Below are 12,520 nucleotides of genomic sequence, written 5' to 3'. Positions count from 1 at the left end.
CTGCAAAGAAAAAAAAGTAGGAATCACTCTGATTCTGTGTGTTTTTTATGGGAGACATCATAGCTGCTAGTTTCCACCCATCAGCTTAAAGAGTATTGAAAGTTAGACATAGAGTCTACAGAGGGAAAAATGCAGAAAACAAGTCATAAAATTGCCGAGGTAGTGTTAATCCTCATATCCACATGACATTTATTTCTGAAAAGCTAGGTATGATTTAAACAAAGCTAAATGATAGGTCTAGGTTAAAAAGCCTCAAAACTGAACAATGACGTAACTAATGGACCCTCAGATTAAAAGACGGGTACTTTACAGACTGAGCTATCCAATTTTCTTTCTAAGTGCATTGTTGCAACATTTTCAAAAAAAATGTCTCTGTCCATATTTAAGTATGTTCAGAAAAATTATCATTCGATATGACTGTTCAAAGCCAAAACCAAGCACATAATCAATAATTTGTCGTGAGTTTCGACATATTCAAAAACATGTTTTTTGTTTTTTCTCTAGTGTATAAGAGCATTTTATTTCTTATGTCAAACAAGTGCATTAAGCATGCAACTAATCTTCAAGCACAAGCTGAGATTTAAACAATACAAAGTGATCTTTTGAGATTAAAAGGCTTAACGCCTGAACAGGGACTTGAACCCTGGACCCTCAGATTAAAAGTCTGATGCTCTTCCGACTGAGCTATCCAGGCTCATTCTGAACAAACTTAGCACATTTTTCAAGATTTGCTTCCGATTCATCTAAATGTATCTTCAGATATGTTGATTTTTTTCATATGTGTGTACATACCCAAAACCAAAGCCAGCACATAGTCTGCCAGCATAATGAGGTGTCAGGTTACATCTCTTTTTATACTCTAAGTATAGGAAACAGGGGAAGAGGAATGATGAGTATTCAGCCCAGTGAAAGGCTATCAGATTTGGGCAGTTAAAGGCAGGTGAAGTTGCATCATCAAGCGGTTGATTTAGTTTACTCCAAAGCTGAATTCACATTCACACAGCTCAGTATTGATTAATTTTGACTTTCATATTGGTACTGCTAAATGTGCTGCAAAGAAAAAAAAGGAGGAATCACTCTGATTCTGTGTGTTTTTTTATGGGAGACATCATAGCTGCTAGTTTCCACCCATCAGCTTAAAGAGTACTGAAAGTTAAACATAGAGTCTACAGAGGGAAAAATGCAGAAAACAAGTCATAAAATTGCCAAAGTAGTGATAATCCTCATATCCACATGACATTTATTTCTGAAAAGCTAGGCATGATTTAAACAAAGCTAAATGATAGGTCTAGGTTAAAAAGCCTCAAAACTGAACAATGACGTAAATAATGGACCCTCAGATTGAAAGACGGGTGCTTTACTGACTGAGCTAGCCAATTTTCTTTCTAAGTGCACCTTTGCAACATTTAAAAAAAAATGTCTCTGTCCATATTTAAGTATACTCAGAAAAATTATCATCCAATATGACTGTTCAAAGCCAAAACCAAGCACATAATCAATAATTTGTCGTGAGTTTGGACATATTCAAAAACATGTTTTTTGTTTTTTCTCTAGTGTATAAGAGCATTTTATTTCTCATGTCAAACAAGTGCATTAACCATGCAACTAATCTTCAAGCACAAGCTGAGATTTAAACAATACAAAGTGATCTTTTGAGATTTAAAAGCTTAATGCCTTTACAGGGACTTGAACCCTGGACCCTCAGATTAAAAGTCTGATGCTCTACCGACTGAGCTATCCAAGTTCCTTCTGAACAAACTTAGCACATTTTTCAAGATTTACTTCCGATTCATCTAAATGTATCTTCAGATATGTTGATTTTTTTCATATGTGTGTACATACCCAAAACCAAAGCCAGCACATAGTCTGCCAGCATAATGAGGTGTCAGGTTACATCTCTTTTTATACTCTATGTATAGGAAACAGGGGAAGAGGAGTGATGAGTATTCAGCCCAGTGAAAGGCTATCAGATTTTCGGTAGTTAAAGGCAGGTGAAGTTGCATCATCAAGCGGCTGATTTAGTTTACTCCAAAGCTGAATTCACATTCACACAGCTCAATATTGATTAATTTTGACTTTCATATTGGTACTGCTAAATGTGCTGCAAAGAAAAAAAAGTAGGAATCACTCTGATTCTGTGTGTTTTTTATGGGAGACATCATAGTGGCTAGTTTCCACCCATCAGCTTAAAGAGTACTGAAAGTTAGACATAAAGTCTACAGAGGGAAAAATGCAGAAAACAAGTCATAAAATTGCCAAAGTAGTGTTAATCCTCATAACCACATGACATTTATTTCTGAAAAGCTAGGTATGATTTAAACAAAGCTAAATGATAGGTCTAGGTTCAAAAGCCTCAAAACTGAACAATGACGTAAATAATGGACCATCAGATTGAAAGACGGGTGATTTACTGACTGAGCTATCAAATTTTCTTTCTAAGTGCACTGTTGCAACATTTTCAAAAAAAATGTCTCTGTCCATATTTAAGTATATTCAGAAAAATTATCATTCAATATGACTGTTCAAAGACAAAACCAAGCACATAATCAATGATGTGTCGTGAGTTTGGACATATTCAAAGACATGTTTTTTGTTTTTTCTCTAGTGTAAAAGAGCATTTTATTTCTCATGTCAAACAAGTGCATTAAGCATGCAACTAATCTTCAAGCACAAGCTGAAATTTAAACAATACAAAGTGATCTGTTGAGATTTAAAAGCTTAACGCCTGAACAGCGACCCTCAGATTAAAAGTCTGATGCTCTACCGACTGAGCTATCCAGGTTCATTCTGAGCAAACTTAGCACATTTTTCAAGATTTACTTCCGATTCATCTAAATGTATCTTCAGATATGTTGATTTTTTTCATATGTGTGTACATACCCTAAACCAAAGCCAGCACATAGTCTGCCAGCATAATGAGGTGTCAGGTTACATCTCTTTTTATACTCTATGTATAGGAAACAGGGGAAGAAGAGTGGAGAGCAATCAGCCCAGTGAAAGGCTATCAGATTTGGGCAGTTAAAGGCAGGCGAAGTTGCATCATCAAGCGGTTGATTTAGTTTACTCCAAAGCTGAATTCACATTCACACAGCTCAGTATTGATTCATTTTGACTTTCATATTGGTACTGCTAAATGTGCTGCAAAGAAAAAAAAGTAGGAATCACTCTGATTCTGTGTGTTTTTTATGGGAGAAATCATAGCTGCTAGTTTCCACCCATCATCTTAAAGAGTACTGAAAGTTAGACATAGAGTCTACAGAGGGAAAAATTCAGAAAACAAGTCATAAAATTGCCAAAGTAGTGTTAATCCTCATATCCACATGACATTTATTTATGAAAAGCTAGGTATGATTTAAACAAAGCTAAATGATAGGTCTAGGTTAAAAAGCCTCATAACTGAACAATGACGTAAATAATGGACCCTCAGATTGAAAGACAGGTGATTTACTGACTGAGCTATCCAATTTTCTTTCTAAGTGCACTGTTGCAACATTTTCAAAAAAAATGTCTCTGTCCATATTTAAGTATATTCAGAAAAATTATCATTCAATATGACTGTTCAAAGACAAAACCAAGCAAATAATGATTTGTCGTGAGTTTGGACATATTCAAAGACATGTTTTTTCTATAGTGTAAAAGAGCATTTTATTCTCATGTCAAACAAGTGCATTAAGCATGCAATTAATCTTCAAGCACAAGCTGAGATTTAAACAATACAAAGTGATCTGTTGAGATTTAAAAGCTTAATGCCTGAACAGTGACTTGAGCCCTGGACCCACAGATTAAAAGTCTGATGCTCTACCGACTTAGCTATCCAGGCTCCTTCAGAGCAAACTTAGCACATTTTTCAAGATTTACTTCCGATTCATCTAAATGTATCTTCAGATATGTTGATTTTTTTCATATGTGTGTACATACCCAAAACCAAAGCCTGCACATAGTCTGCCAGCATAATGAGGTGTCAGGTTACATCTCTTTTTATACTCTATGTATAGGAAACAGGGGAAGAGGAGTGATGAGTATTCAGCCCAGTGAAAGGCTATCAGATTTGGGCAGTTAAAGGCTGGTGAAGTTGCATCATCAAGCGGTTGATTTAGTTTACTCCAAAGCTGAATTCACATTCACACAGCTCAGTATTGATTAATTTTGACTTTCATATTGGTACTGCTAAATGTGCTGCAAAGAAAAAAAAGTAGGAATCACTCAGATTCTGTGTGTTTTTTATGGGAGACATCATAGCTGTTAGTTTCCACACATCAGCTTAAAAAGTATTGAAAGTTAGACATAGAGTCTACAGAGGGAAAAATGCAGAAAACAAGTCATAAAATTGCCAAAGTAGTGTTAATCCTCATATCCACATGACATTTATTTCTGAAAAGCTAGGTATGATTTAAACAAAGCTAAATGATAGGTCTAGGTTAAAAAGCCTCAAAACTGAACAATGACGTAAATAATGGACCCTCAGATTAAAAGACGGGTGCTTTACAGACTGAGCTATGCAGGTCCTTTCTAAGTGCACTTTTGCAACATTTTCAAAAAAATGTCTCAGTCTATATTTAAGTATACTCAGAAAAATTATCATCCAATATCACTGTTCAAAGCCAAAACCAAGCACATAATCAATGATTTGTCGTGAGTTTGGACATATTCAAAGACATGTCTTTTGTTTTTTCAATAGTGTAAAAGAGCATTTTATTTCTCATGTCAAACAATTGCATTAAGCATGCAACTAATCTTCAAGCACAAGCTGAGATTTAAACAATACAAAGTGATCTTTTGAAATTTAAAAGCTTAATGCCTTAACAGGGACTCGAACCCTGGACCCTCAGATTTAAACTCTGACGCTCTACTGACTGAGCTATCCAGACTCCTTACAATCAAACTTAGCACATTTTTCAAGATTTACTTCTGATTCATCTAAATGTATCTTCAGATATGTTGATTTTTTTCATATGTGTGTACATACCCAAAACCAAAGCCAGCACATAGTCTGCCAGCATAATGAGATGTCAGGTTACATCTCTTTTTATACTCTATGTATAGCAAACAGGGGAAGAGGAGTGATGAGTATTCAGCCCAGTGAAAGGCTATCAGATTTGGGCAGTTAAAGGCAGGTGAAGCTGCATCATCAAGCAATTGATTTAGTTTACTCCAAAGCTGAATTCACATTCACACAGCTCAGTATTGATTAATTTTGACTTTCATATTGGTACTGCTAAATGTGCTGCAAAGAAAAAAAAGTAGAAATCACTCTGATTCTGTGTGTTTTCTATGGGAGACATCATAGCTGCTAGTTTCCACCCATCAGCTTAAAGAGTACTGAAAGTTAGACATAGAGTCTACAGAGGGAAAAATGCAGAAAACAAGTAATAAAATTGCCAAAGTAGTGTTAATCCTCATATCCACATGACATTTATTTCTGAAAAGCTAGGTATGATTTAAACAAAGCTAAATGATAGGTCTAGGTTAAAAAGCCTCAAAACTGAACAATGATGTAAATAATGGACCCTCAGATTAAAAGACGGGTGTTTTACAGACTGAGCTATCCAGGTTCTTTCTAAGTGCACTTTTGCAACATTTAAAAAAAAAATGTCTCTGTCCATATTTAAGTATACTCAGAAAAATTATCATCCAATATGACTGTTCAAAGCCAAAACCAAGCACATAATCAATGATTTGTCGTGAGTTTGGACATATTCAAAGACATGTTTTTTGTTTTTTTCTCTAGTGTAAGAGAGCATTTTATTTCTCATGTCAAACAAGTGCATTAAGCATGCAACTAATCTTCAAGATTTAAACAATACAAAGCGATGTGTTCAGATTTGAAAACTTAATGCCTGAACAGGGACTTGACCCCTGTACTCTCAGATTAAAAGTCTGATGCTCTACCGACTGAGCTATCCAATATCCTTCCAAGCCAACTTAGCACATTTTTCAAGATTTACTTCTGATTCATCTAAATGTATCTTCAGATATGTTGATTTTTTCATATGTGTGTACATACCCAAAACCAAAGCCAGCACATAGTCTGCCAGCATAATGAGGTGTCAGGTTACATCTCTTTTTATACTCTATGTATAGGAAACAGGGGAAGAGGAGTGATGAGTATTCAGCCCAGTGAAAGGCTATCAGATTAGGGCAGTTAAAGGCAGGAGAAGCTGCATCATGAAACGATTGGTTTAGTTTACTCCAAAGCTGAATTCACATTCACAAAGCTCAGTATTGATTAATTTTGACTTTCATATTGGTACTGCTAAATGTGCTGCAAAGAAAAAAAAGTAGAAATCACTCTGATTCTGTGTGTTTTTTTATGGGAGACATCATAGCTGCTAGTTTCCACCCATCAGCTTAAAGAGTACTGAAAGTTAGACATAGAGTCTACAGAGGGAAAAATGCAGAAAACAAGTCATAAAATTGCCAAAGTAGTGTTAATCCTCATATCCACATGACATTTATTTCTGAAAAGCTAGGTATGATTTAAACAAAGCTAAATGATAGGTCTAGGTTAAAAAGCCTCAAAAGTGAACAATGATGTAAATAATGGACCCTCAGATTAAAAGACGGGTGTTTTACAGACTGAGCTATCCAGGTTCTTTCTAAGTGCACTTTTGCAACATTTTCAAAAAAAATGTCTCTGTCCATATTTAAGTATACTCAGAAAAATTATCATCCAATATGACTGTTCAAAGCCAAAACCAAGCACATAATCAATGATTTGTCATGAGTTTGGACATATTCAAAGACATGTTTTTGTTTTTTTTTCTAGTGTAAAAGAGCATTTTATTTCTCATGTCAAACAAGTGCATTAAGCATGCAACTAATCTTCAAGAACAAGCTGAGATTTAAACAATACAAAGTGATCTGTTGGGATTTAAAAACTTAATGCCTGAACAGGGACTTGAAGCCTGGACCCTCAGATTAAAAGGCTGATGCTCTACCAACTGAGCTATCCAGGCTCCTTCTGAACAAACTTAGCACATTTTTCAAGATTTACTTCCGATTCATCTAAATGTATCTTCAGATATGTTGATTTTTTTCATATGTGTGTACATACCCAAAACCAAAGCCAGCACATAGTCTGCCAGCATAATGAGGTGTCAGGTTACATCTCTTTTTATACTCTATGTATAGGAAACAGGGGAAGAGGAGTGGAGAGTATTCAGCCCAGTGAAAGGCTATCAGATTTGGGCAGTTAAAGGCAGGTGAAGTTGCATCATCAAGCGGTTGATTTAGTTTACTCCAAAGCTGAATTCACATTCACACAGCTCAGTATTGATTAATTTTGACTTTCATATTGGTACTGCTAAATGTGCTGCAAAGAAAAAAAAGTAGGAATCACTGATTCTGTGTGTTTTTTATGGGAGACATCATAGCTGCTATTTTCCACCCATCAGCTTAAACAGTACTGACAGTTAGACATAGAGTCTACAGAGGTAAAAATGCAGAAAACAAATCATAAAATTGCCAAAGTAGTGTTAATCCTCATATCCACATGACATTTATTTCTGAAAAGCTAGGCATGATTTAAACAAAGCTAAATGATAGGTCTAGGTTAAAAAGCCTTAAAACTGAACAATGATGTAAATAATGGACCCTCAGATTGAAAGACGGGTGCTTTACTGACTGAGCTATTCAATTTTCTTTCTAAGTGCACTTTTGCAACATTTTCAAAAAAAAAGTCTCTGTCCATATTTAAGTATATTCAGAAAAATTATCATTCAATATGACTGTTCAAAGCCAAAACCAAGCACATAATCAATAATTTGTCGTGAGTTTGGACATATTCAAAGACATGTTTTTTGTTTTTTTCTCTACTGTAAAAGGGCATTTTATTTCTCATGTCAAACAAGTGCATTAAGCATGCAACTAATCTTCAAGCACAAGCTGATATTTAAACAATACAAAATGATCTTTTGAGATTAAATAGCTTAACACCTGAACAGGGACTTGAACCCTGGACCCTCAGATTAAAAGTCTGATGCTCTACCGACTGAGCTATCCAGACTCCTTCTGAACAAACTTAGCACATTTCTCAAGATTTACTTCTGATTCATCTAAATGTATCTTTAGATATGTTGATTTTTTTCATATGTGTGTACATACCCAAAACCAAAGCCAGCACATAGTCTGCCAGCATAATGAGGTGTCAGGTTACATCTCTTTTTATACTCTATGTATAGGAAACAGGGGAAGAGGAGTGATGAGTATTCAGCCCAGTGAATGGCTATCAGATTTGGGCAGTTAAAGGCAGGTCAAGTTGCATCATCAAGCGGTTGATTTAGTTTACTCCAAAACTGAATTCACATTCACACAGCTCAGTATTGATTAATTTTGAATTTCATATTGGTACTGCTAAATGTGCTGCAAAGAAAAAATAGTAGGAATCACTCTGATTCTGTGTGTTTTTTATGGGAGACATCATAGCTGCTAGTTTCCACCCATCAGCTTTAAGAGTACTGAAAGTTACACATAGAGTCTACAGAGGGAAAAATGCAGAAAACAAGTCATAAAATTGCCAAAGTAGTGTTAATCCTCATATCCACATGACATTTATTTCTGAAAAGCTAGGTATGATTTAAACAAAGCTAAATGATAGGTCTAGGTTAAAAAGCCTCAAAACTGAACAATGACGTAAATAATGGACCCTCAGATTAAAAGACGGGTGCTTTACTGACTGAGCTATCCAATTTTCTTTCTAAGTGCACTGTTGCAACATTTTCAAAAAAAATGTCTCTGTCCATATTTAAGTATATTCAGAAAAAACATCATTCAATATGACTGTTCAAAGCCAAAACCGAGCACATAATCAATAATTTGTCATGAGTTTGGACATATTCAAAGACATGTTTTTTGTTTTTTTTCTAGTGCATAAGAGCATTTTATTTCTCATGTCAAACAAGAGCATTAAGCATGCAACTAATCTTCAAGCACAAGCTGAGATTTAAACAATACAAAGTGATCTGTTGAGATTTATAAGCTTAATGCCTGAACAGGGACTTGAACCCTGGACCCTCAGATTAAAAGTCTGATGCTCTACCGACTGAGCTATCCAGGCTCCTTCTGAACAAACTTAGCACATTTTTCAAGATTTGCTTCCAATTCATCTAAATGTATCTTCAGATATGTTGATTTTTTTCATATGCGTGTACATACCCAAAACCAAAGCCAGCACATAGTCTGCCAGCATAATGAGGTGTCAGGTTACATCTCTTTTTATACTCTATGTATAGGAAACAGGGGAAGAGGAATGATGAGTATTCAGCCCAGTGAAAGGCTATCAGATTTGGGCAGTTAAAGGCAGGTGAAGTTGCATCATCAAGCGTTTGATTTAGTTTACTCCAAAGCTGAATTCACATTCACACAGCTCAGTATTGATTAATTTTGACTTTCATATTGGTACTGCTAAATGTGCTGCAAAGAAAAAAAAGTAGGAATCACTCTGATTCTGTGTGTTTTTTATGGGAGACATCATAGCTGCTAGTTTCCACCCATCAGCTTAAAGAATACTGAAAGTTAGACATAGAGTCTACAGAGGGAAAAATGCAGAAAACAAGTCATAAAAGTGCCAAAGTAGTGTTAATCCTCATATCCGCATGACATTTATTTCTGAAAACCTAGGTATGATTTAAGCAAAGCTAAATGATAGGTCTAGGTTAAAAAGCCTCAAAACTGAACAATGACGTAAATAATGGACCCTCAGATTAAAAGACGGGTGCTTTACAGACAGCTATCCAGGTTCTTTCTAAGTGCACTTTTGCAACATTTTCAAAAAAAATGTCTCTGTCCATATTTAAGTATATTCAGAAAAATTATCATCCAATATGACTGTTCAAAGCCAAAACCAAGCACATAATCAATGATTTGTCGTGAGTTTGGACATATTCAAAGACATGTTTTTTGTTTTTTTCTCTAGTGTAAAAGAGCATTTTATTTCTCATGTCAAACAAGTGCATTAAGCATGCATTAATCTTCAAGCACAAGCTGAGATTTAATTAATACAAAGTAATCTGTTGAGATTTAAAAACTTAATGCCTGTAAAGGGACTTGAACCCTGGACCCTCAGATTAAAAGTCTGATGCTCTACGGACTGAGCTATTCAGGCTCCTTCCAAACAAACTTAGCACATTTTTCAAGATTTAGGCTGTGTGCCCACGTAGCGTTTTACAAGCGTTTATGCTGCGGAATTTCCGCAGCATAAACGCTCCAAAAACGCTTGGTAATCCGCCCCCCATGGTCCTCAATGAGAAGCCGCACTGTCAATGCCCACGCTGCGGTTTTTTCCGCTGCGTTTATACTCCGCGGAAAAATCCGCAGCATGTCATTTAATTTTGCGGAAGCGCGGCGTAATCGCCGCCATTGACTTGCATTGTGCCGCTTCAAATCCGCAAATATGTAAAAATAATTGCGGAAGTGAAGCGCATTTGCTGCGGTCTTGTACCTCAAAACCGCAGCAAATAGGAAGTGAAGTCACAATTGGGCGTTCAATCCATCCATCCCATGAGCATCCCATAATCCAGGAAGACGAGAATCCCATAATATTCCCGTCTCTCAGGATCATGGCTGCTAACGTGGGATGGTACAAGCGGATGAATGTCAACGTGGGATTCATGATTAGTGTGGTAAGTGTCTGTATGTGTCTGTGTGGTGTGTATGTGGTCTGTATGTGTCTGTGTGGTGTGTATGTGGGGTCTGTGTGGGGTCTGTGTGGGGTCTGTGTCAGCAGGCAGACATAGGCCGGTGTGACACTACTACTCCCATCGGCCTATGTCTGTCCCCCGTCCACTCATGCCAGCAGGATCAGCTCAATGGGAGCAGTAGTTCCCATCAGACTGATCCTGCTGTAAAATGTGCCCCAAAATTAAATTTAATAGCCCCCATATGTGCCTCCATATATTATTGACCCTATCCCCCCCCCTATTTTTTTTTTGGGGGGGTGCTATCATTATTAAAGTTTTTTGTTTATTGGCCCCAATAATATGTAATCTACTGCCCCCTTTTTTTTCATTGGTGGCCAGTGGTTACCTAAAAAAAAGTTCATACATTACCTGTCCCCGCCGATCGCCACCTAAAATAAAGTAAAAAATAAAAAACTACACCTATACTCATCTAGACACCTAATTCCCCGAAGCCACCGATCTCCTGTAATAAAATATAAAATAATAAACCACAACCTTATCCTTACCCCTCCGTAGTAGTCCACGAGTGTCCCACGATGATCTCCAGTTCAGAGCAGCCACATAGAATGTGACCGCTCTGAACCGCTGCCGCCGCTAGAATGAACGGGTTCACCGGAGTTCAGGCAGCGCTGCTCCGGTTAGCTGCTTTACGGCCCCGCTGTATCGTGAGAAATTCCCACGGTACAGCAGTGCTGTAAAGGAGGTCACCGGAGCAGCGCTGACTGAATGCACTCCGGTGACCTCAGTCAGGGGCTCATGCTGCTGGGAGCGGACGTGTTCCTGGCAGTGTGAGCTTACAGCAGCCATGCACAGCTGTCACCATCTCCAGATGTGACAGCTGTGCATGGCAGATCAGCGCAGGAACGTGGACAGGTAACTATTTTTTTTTTTTAGTAAAATTATAATTAAATAAAATTGTGTTTTATTTCAAATAAATTATTTTTTTCTGGGTGTTTGTCTTTTTTATTTTTAACACTTTGTCGGTTAGTAATGGGGGTGTCTTATAGACGCCCATCATTACTAACCTGGGCTTCATGTCAGCTGGCGCTGACATGAACCCCACCACTATTACCCCCTGCCACCGCACCAGGGCAGCGTGGAAGAGCGAGGCTAAGTGCCAGATTTGGCGCACAAATATGATGCGCCAAATCTGGGGCAGCTGAGGGCTGATATTATAGCCTGGGAGGGGGCCTATAACCATGGCCCCTTTCTAGGCTATTAATATCAGGTCGCAGCTGTCCGCCTAGCCTTTGCTGGCTACAATTTATAGGGGGACCCCATGTCATTTTTTTGGGGGGGGTCTTCTTATATAGTAGCCAGAAAAGGCAAAGTGGCTAGCCTTTGCTGGCTACAATTTATAGGGGGACCCCATGTCACTTTTTTTTGGGGGGGGTCTTCATATATAGTAGCCAGAAAAGGCAAAGTGGCTAGCCTTTGCTGGCTACAATTTATAGAGGGACCCCATGTCACTTTTTTTGGGGGGGGGCTTCCTATATAGTAGCCAGTAAAGGCAAAGCGGCTAGCCTTTGCTGGCTACAATTTATAGGGGGACCCCATGTCACTTTTTTGGGGGGGGGTCTTCCTATATAGTAGCCAGTAAAGGCTAAGCTAACTGCTGCGGCCTGGTATTAATAGCAAAGGAAGGGTCCATGGTTATTGGCTACTTCACAGACTATAACATCAGCCAACAACCGTCTGCTTTCCCTTTGCTAGTTATTAAAACTATGCGTGAGCCCACTTATTTTTTTTGGTTAAAAGATTTTATTAAAGTGAAAGATTATTGTACAGTGTATGTAGGTTCATTCACTGAAAGCTCCTGCATACGCTGTAAGGTTGATTTCTCA

General features: G+C 37.5%; 4 non-coding genes across 4 annotated transcripts; all 4 read right to left on the bottom strand.

Annotated features, from left to right (window-relative positions):
- Positions 1–621: 621 nt before the first annotated feature.
- Positions 622–694, bottom strand: TRNAK-UUU (transfer RNA lysine (anticodon UUU)). Its single transcript has one exon. It is a non-coding gene; the product is annotated as a tRNA-Lys (tRNA).
- A 6,189-nt stretch (positions 695–6,883) lies between these two features.
- On the bottom strand, positions 6,884–6,956 carry TRNAK-UUU (transfer RNA lysine (anticodon UUU)). The gene has a single exon. It is a non-coding gene; the product is annotated as a tRNA-Lys (tRNA).
- Positions 6,957–7,932: 976 nt separating this feature from the next.
- Positions 7,933–8,005, bottom strand: TRNAK-UUU (transfer RNA lysine (anticodon UUU)). The gene has a single exon. It is a non-coding gene; the product is annotated as a tRNA-Lys (tRNA).
- Positions 8,006–8,982: 977 nt separating this feature from the next.
- TRNAK-UUU (transfer RNA lysine (anticodon UUU)) lies at positions 8,983–9,055 on the bottom strand. The gene has a single exon. It is a non-coding gene; the product is annotated as a tRNA-Lys (tRNA).
- Between the last annotated feature and the right edge of the window lie 3,465 nt (positions 9,056–12,520).

The sequence above is a fragment of the Phyllobates terribilis genome, unplaced genomic scaffold, assembly GCF_046119375.1.
Source record: "Phyllobates terribilis strain yellow unplaced genomic scaffold, ASM4611937v1 Scaffold_1__5_contigs__length_1240528914, whole genome shotgun sequence".
Classification (NCBI taxonomy): Eukaryota; Metazoa; Chordata; class Amphibia; order Anura; family Dendrobatidae; genus Phyllobates; species Phyllobates terribilis.
This window is presented reverse-complemented; position numbering and strand designations above follow the sequence as displayed.